Here is a 7,047-nt window from a genome sequence, read left to right as displayed (position 1 = left end):
CTGCGTATGGTGTGGTTGGGAATAGTGGCCGGTTGGGAAGCTCGGGTCTCCCTCAGAACATCCAGCCTGGCTTGCAGCAAGCAGCTTTGGGAGAAGCTCCTCATTCTAGGGATGGAATTGGGCTGGGGGGCCCTGGGGGAAGGGCGAATGTCCCTGCTGCCCTCACGTAGGGGGCCCGCACCCCACAGACTGGTGGAGCCTTGGACCGGGCCGTCTGAGCCACCAGGGAATGGGGAAAAGGCTGTTGTTTGTCCTGGCACCGAAGGGAAGACGGGTGGGGCCTTGGAGGAAGGAAGGCCTTGGAGGCCGCCCTGGGCCGCTGGACAGGTGGGTCTGCTGAGCTCGCTTGCCCAGGGAGGCCCTATGAGTCCCCCTCAGCACACCTGACCTCCCTCTGGGGCGAAGGTGAGCAATCACAGAAGCACCGATAAGGAAAGCATCTCCAAGCCAAAAGAAATGGGTTTATTGTGAGAGCCGAGCCTTAGGAGACGGCCTTTCTTTGCGCACAGAAATCCGACGGTCCCGTGTCAGAGCGACACTAGTGTGGGATCCAGCCAGAATCAGAAGGAGAGGAACACGCAGGAGCGCGGCACCCCCCTGTGAGTGCCCAGCCGGACTCCACACCCCCTTCCCCCCAGCTGTATTCTTAGCCCGGAACTATGCACTCAAAGCGAATGGTGGGATTATCAAAACAGTCCTAAGAGCAAATACTATGATAATCCCAGAAAGGGGGTCTCCCACCCTGCTGGATAGATGGGGAAAATGGAGGCCAAACCCCTTGAGGACAGACAAAAACCAAAACGGCGGGAGGTGGATTCCGGCGACTTGAGTTCCAATGCTGCCTCCACCCCTGATTACAGTGTAACCTTGCAGAGCCCTCTATTTGGAGGCAAAATTGAGGACACAGCAACAAGGGGAGGGGAAGGTGATTATCCAGGGTGTCACTGGCCTGGCAAGTGAATGTCCCTGACTCCGTTCCCCTCCATGTCTGATCTACCTGCTTAAACATCCTCATCTCTCCTTTATTTCACTTTTCATGACCTTCCATCTCCTACCACCAGGTTTTTGCCCAGGCTGTACCCTCAGAGAAGCACTCCCTAGCTTTCTTCCCTGGTTCTTCCCTTCCCCCAAGGCTCTTTCCTAATGGGACTTGGCACTTCCCTTGGTGGATCTGAGACCCATCTTTTGAAGATGGTGGAAGCTCCTCAGTGTCATGCTTTTCGTTTTTCCTGCGACTTTGTGTCCCTGGAACCCAGCAGAGTAGCTTGAGTGTACAAGAGGAGTCTTAATAAATGTAAGCTGAGTTGAGTGGCCCTCTAGTATCCTTCTTCGGCCATTCCAGCCTAAGGGACAAAGCAGGGAAGGCCACAAAGGAGGAGGCAGACCTTGAGGGGAGCTTCAAAGAAAAAGATGGGATTGTGAGCAAAGAGGGGTGGGGCAGAGTTCAAATCCAGCCTCAGGCACTTCCTGGCTGGGTGACCCTGGGCAAGTCACATCACCCTGTCAGCCTCCGTTCCCTCCTTTGTCAATGAGCTAGAGAAGGAGGTGACCAACTGCCCAGCGTTTTTGCCAAGAAAACCCAAACCAGAAGTGGTTGAACGGCCCGTCCCGGGCATGGAGATGAGGTGATGTGGAGTGGCCTGGCCCTCCTCGAGGGTGCAAAGAAGGGGCTGATCAACAAGAAGACGAGGAAGCAGGCACCCATCCTCCTCAGCTGCCTCCCTCCCTAGGACTGCCCCTGGAGCCAAAGCGAAGGGTCACTCCTGTCCCACCTGGGCGACAGTCTTCTATAGCAGTTGAGAACTTCTGGTTGTGGCTCCTCCAAAACGGGAAGAGAGGGATCCGGTGCTGGAGTAGAAAGGATGAGAACTTCCCAGGGAAGTGACGTCTTAAGTTCCGAGTAAAAGCTGAGAAAGCCAGGCTTTGAACTTTAAAAATGAGGCTTATAGGGAGCGGCTAGGTGGCTGGATAGGAGCTAGGCATGGAGATGGGAGGTCCTACGTTCAAATCTGGCCTCAGATACTTCCCAACTGTGTGACCCTGGGCAAGTCACTTGACCCCCATTGCCTAGCCCTTAGTGCTCTTCTGTCAATACACAGTATTGTTCGTAAGACAGAAGCCTCAAATTTAAAAAAATAATAATAAAATGGAAACTTTCAAAAGATGGAAAGAGGCTGAGTCTAAGCACAGGACTCTGATCTGTGAGAAGAGTGTCTCGGCACAGGATGGTGCTTGGTGAAATGGAATAAGGGGGGGAGGCTGCGGAGAAGCTAAGGGCCCAGAGTTATTTCAAAGGCTCAGGACGAGGGCTTGGCCCCTGCTTGGGGTCGAGGGGCTGCCAATAGACCTCAAAGGGAAGGCAGAGCTTTGGGCAGTTCTTCCCTGGCGTCTTTTTCTTCTGCCAAGGGGGGCGTTCTTCAGATGGCAAAGGACAGAGCAGGAAATGTGCCATGGGGAAGAGCTGCAGGAAAGCCCTTCCGGTCGCCATTGGGAACGAGTTCACAGACAATGTCGGGGAATTGGACGATCCCGGTGGATGTTATTGAGGCGCTGATCCCGGATATAGTCTGGAGAATTCAAGAGGGGCTGTTGGAGAGGAGGGAAGATGTTGCAGGCTTCTGAAGAGTGCAAGAGAACAAAGTGGGCTTTCCGCAGCCGGCCTGAGAAATTCTAGGTTGCCTCGTTAAAGGGCTGGTTAGTGAACATTTAGAAAAGGAAGCAGCAGTCACTCAACAACAGTCCAAGCCAGACCCAAGCATTTGCCAAGGGCCTCCTTTGTTCGATGCCCTGTTTGGACAAAAGTGAGACAATCCTTCCTCTCCTCTGGTGGAAAGAGGCAGCTTCATGGATTTTACTCTTGTCTGATTAGATTGAATCAAGAATTGATTAAGAATACTGGAGTGGGGAGTGTGGCACAGCTAGATAGATGGGAGGTCCTGGGTTCAAATCTAGCCTTATGCTTCCTAACTGTGTGACCCTGGGCAAGTCACTTCTACCTTTCAATCTCAATTCTAAGAAGGCAAGGGTTATACAGAACAAGGGATGGGGCCCCAAATGGCTTTGCTTGGAGGGAGGTGGCTGCGGGACACCACCCAAAGGCAGAGATAGCAGACTCATCTCACTTGCAGATGATGAGATGGATGGATGGATGAGGGGATGATGGGTTGACAGGCTCTGGCGGCTTTCCTAAAATCCACTTCATGACTACAACATGGGAGCCTGGTACTGAGCGAGATGGAGGGATGGGAGGACAGCGGAAGTCAAGGAGGCTTCTGGGATTCATTGTCCTTGCCCTGGACCCCTCCCAGGCAGAGGGGTGCCCCCATTCCCTCATTGCATCCCTTCCCTAGGCTAGGAGAGGAGCGCTTGGGCTCACTCAGTAGTCTGGGCTGACTGGTGAGAAGAGGAGCTCCAGAGGCTCATTTCAAAGAAAAGTAGGGAGCTCCCCGTCAGGGAGATGACCATCCTGGGGTACTGGGCCACAATGGGGTTCTGGTCTCCCCGGCCTGGAGGGGCTGGAGGGAGGCGACTGCATGGTGTGGAGGATTGTGGGACAACACTGGGCCCCTCAGTGTGGAGCCAAGGAGCTGCCTCCTCCTGGAGGTCTTCTGTGGAAGGGAAAGGAGTCCTCCAGGAGGTTACTGGTGACTCTGAGGGGAGAGAGCCCAGACCTGGAAAGATACTGGAGAGGTTGGCCATTATGAGGAAACTGAGGCCAACAGGGTGAAGCGATTTGTGTGGGGTCACATAGCTACTAGGTATCTGAGGCTGGGCTCCAGGGAGTCTTCTTGACTCCAGGAGGGATTGGGGACTCTATCCACTGCCCCAACTAGCCCTTAGGAGCCAGCAAGTCACGAGTTCGAATCCTGATACTGACACTACCTCTGTGAACTCGGGCAAGTCACTGCCACCTGCCTCAGTTTCCTCAATATAAAATGGGGATAATAATAGCACCTACTTCTCAGGGAGGGGTAGGAGGACTCACTGAGCAGAGCGGCACCCAGTAAGGGTTCAATAAATGTTGCTTCTCTTCCCTTTTCCAGCGTGGAGATTCAGGAATTCCAGAGTTCCTTACCAGCTTACACAGTTTGCCCCCGCGCCCCCCCCCCACCTAGTGGAAGCCCAATTCAGTTTATTGGGGGGGTGGGATGGAGGAGCGTCTGAGCAAGCTCAATAGCCAGGTTTGTGAAAGAGGGAGCAGCCCAGAGGGGGAGGGATCAGGCGGGGCTCAGAGGGGCCTGGATGGGTCTATATAGTTTGGACAGGATCTGGGTTCCAATCCTAGCTCCACCGCTACCCAGACTAGGCTCTCTCTTAGTGGTCAGTAGCCCAGCACGGACCAGGGTTCGGAGGCTGGACGGGGAGTAGCATTGCCCTGGAAGACCAAAGTCTGCTCGGCCGTTCCCTGAACCCTCGGAAGGGACATTTCCGAGAATGCCCCCTCCCCGGGGGCAGCTGGCCCAGGTCAGGCTTGGGAAGGGGGGAGGGGAGGGCGAGCGCTCCTCCTTACCACCTGTTTGCCCACCTGGATGGAGAGGCCAGTGAGAGCCGGTGTGGCCCCAGCCCGCATTTCGCAGAGGGAGGGGAAAGCCTTCCCGGCCCTGGACCCCTGGGAAGGCAGGAAGCAGCCCCGGCGGCTGGGGGGACTCTGCCTCAATGCCCCCCTTTGTGTGGGGGCTGGGAGGGGCTGCGGTCACCTGGCCCGCCCAGCCCGGGGCTGGGCCTCAATGCAACCTTTCAGGGCCCCCCTCCCCCTGCCAGAGGGGAGGGGCCGGCCGCCGCTCTCCGGCCTCTCCCCTCCCCCTGCCAGCCAGTCGTCGGTCGGGCACCGGGCACAGGACGGGGGAGGATCCCCGCCGACGGAGAGGTGAGTAGGACGCCCGGGGGGGGGGGTCCTGCCCGCTGCCTGCTCTCTCAGCCCAGGCCGCCCCGAGCGCCACCGGCTTGGGCCAGGCCAGACCAAGCCGCCGGGGGGCCTCCGGGGTCGGCGGAAGACTTCCCCTCCTCTCCCCAGGAAGGGGCCGCGGTCAGCGCGCCAAGGAGGGCTGAGCCGCCGGCCAGGCCTGCCGCTGCCCCGTCACCTGGGCAAGTCCCCGAGGCCGCTTTCCCTTCTGAAACCAGAGCCGTCCCTCCGGGGCTGGCTAGTGGAAATGAGCCCAATTCCTGGCCGTCATCCGCAGTAATAATCCCGGGCTGTGAAATGGGTAGAAGGAGGAAGTGTCCGCCGCGCCGCGCCGCTCCTCGGGAGGCGCAGAGCCTGCACTCCAAGTTCTGGTCCGGCACGGCTGGAGGGTGGGGCCGGGGCTGGCGCTCCCATTGGCCTGGGCGGCTGAGGAGGGCTCCGGCTGGCAGCCAGGGGGCTGGAGCCGGACCGGACTTAGGAGGCCCTTCCTGCTTCTGGGCTGAGCTGCTGGGACCACTTTATCCCCGCCAGACCTCCAGATATTGACCTAGAAGGAAAAAAAGAGGCTGGTGGGGGCGGGGGAGATGGATGAGTGTCGGCTGCCTTTGGGGCTCACCGACTTGGGGCGCCAAAGCCTGCCCCAGGGAGGGAGAGCCCCGGGAGGGCTGGGCAGCTCCTCTCCCATCCCGACTCCTTTCTCCCTTTTTCTCTGGTCTGAGGTGACAGACTCAGCACCTGCTGGGTGCTAAGCTAAGGGCCTGCTCTCAGGGGCCCCCAGGCTAAGTGAGAGGCAAAATGCAAACCGCCTACCATTAAGATAAAGGGAAGTCCCTGGAGTGGGAAAGACTTCTTATAGCAGGGATGGATTTTAGCCGGGACTTTGAGGAAGCCAGAGGGGGAGATGAGGAGGGCAACAGCCAGGAGCCTGCTGTCGTGGGGGTCAGGACAAGGAGAAGGTATCAGAAGGCAACAAAGATAAAAGGTTCCACGTTGTGGAGGGCTTTAAAACCCAAACAGGATTTTAAATTTGAACCTGGAAGTGATAGGGAGCCATTAGAGCTGAAGGAGGAGGGGTGGTCATGGATGGATCACTTGGAGAGTTGGCGGAGGAGGGAAAGATGTGTGACAGGCAGACCCTCCTCCCTCCCTCAGCAGCAGTACCAGTGGTGGTCCAGGGGGGAGGGGAAGGGACCCTGTCCAGGCTGGGGCTAGCAGCACTATTCTGAAGGTAAAATTGACAAGACTTGAGAAAGGGAGTGAGGGGCAGAGAGTGGCACCTAGGCTGGGGGCCTGGGGGATGAGGTCTTCTCCGAAGTATTAGAGACATTGGGAACGGCTGATTTTGGAGGAAAAGATGAATTTTGTTTTGGAATTGTCTAAGATATTCAGTTTGAAATGTCTGATAGACTCCCAAGAGTTTTAACACTGGAAGTCCAGACAAAGGTTATGGTGGGGGATGAATATGGGGATTAACAGCTTAGAGACCAGGGGAACTGAGGAGATCACCAAGTTAAATGGTGATGAGGGAGAAGAGAAGAGGATGGAGAGGGCCCAGCACGGAGCCCTGAGGGACACCAGCTGGTAGTGGCTGAGACCTACCTGAGACAGGAGAGCAAAGGAGACCAAGAAGAAGCTGTCAGAGATATAGGAGGAGAACCAGGAGAGAATCCTAGTCAGAAGAGAGTGATCAACTATGTCAGGCCACAGCAAAGTCAGTGAGAAAAGAAGACTGAGGGGGAAAAAGGCCATTGGCTCTGGCAATCAGGAGATCATTAGGTAATTTTGGAGAGATGCTTTTTGGTTTTCCCTGGGACTCAATGAAGGCCCATTTCCAGAGCCACCTCATTTGCTAGTGAGCAATTCCCTTGGAAATTACTTTGTCTTTTATCAATCTGTGTTCATTGTTGTTTTCCCAGGAGAATGTAAGCCCTTTGAGGCAGGGACTTTCATTTTGTTTTGGCATCCTCTGTCACTTCCCCTGGTCCATCTGCCATAGGGGCTTGTTTGATTGGAAAGGGAAGATGGGCCCCTTGGCTACATTAGACTTCTGAGGCTCCAGACCCTTTTTCTGTCCTTGCCCATTTGTAGAGGGAGTTGGAGAGGTGTAGCCTCAGGAAGGGAAGCCGGGGAGAAGCTGTTAGTGG

General features: G+C 56.2%; 1 protein-coding gene across 5 annotated transcripts in view; it reads left to right on the top strand.

Moving 5' to 3' along the window:
* Window positions 1-4,730: 4,730 nt before the first annotated feature.
* The window catches only part of ST3GAL3 (ST3 beta-galactoside alpha-2,3-sialyltransferase 3), a 143,749-nt gene continuing 141,432 nt past the window's right edge, over window positions 4,731-7,047 (top strand). For 2 of the 5 annotated variants that reach the window (XM_056815276.1, XM_056815273.1), the window contains exon 1: window positions 4,731-4,867. The gene's annotated coding sequence lies outside the window, so the exon portion shown is untranslated. The remainder of the gene's footprint in view (window positions 4,868-7,047) is intronic. The other 3 variants (XM_056815280.1, XM_056815277.1, XM_056815281.1) reach the window with 3 other exon arrangements.

The sequence above is a fragment of the Monodelphis domestica genome, chromosome 2 (genome assembly GCF_027887165.1).
Source record: "Monodelphis domestica isolate mMonDom1 chromosome 2, mMonDom1.pri, whole genome shotgun sequence".
Lineage (NCBI taxonomy): Eukaryota > Metazoa > Chordata > Mammalia > Didelphimorphia > Didelphidae > Monodelphis > Monodelphis domestica.
This window is presented reverse-complemented; position numbering and strand designations above follow the sequence as displayed.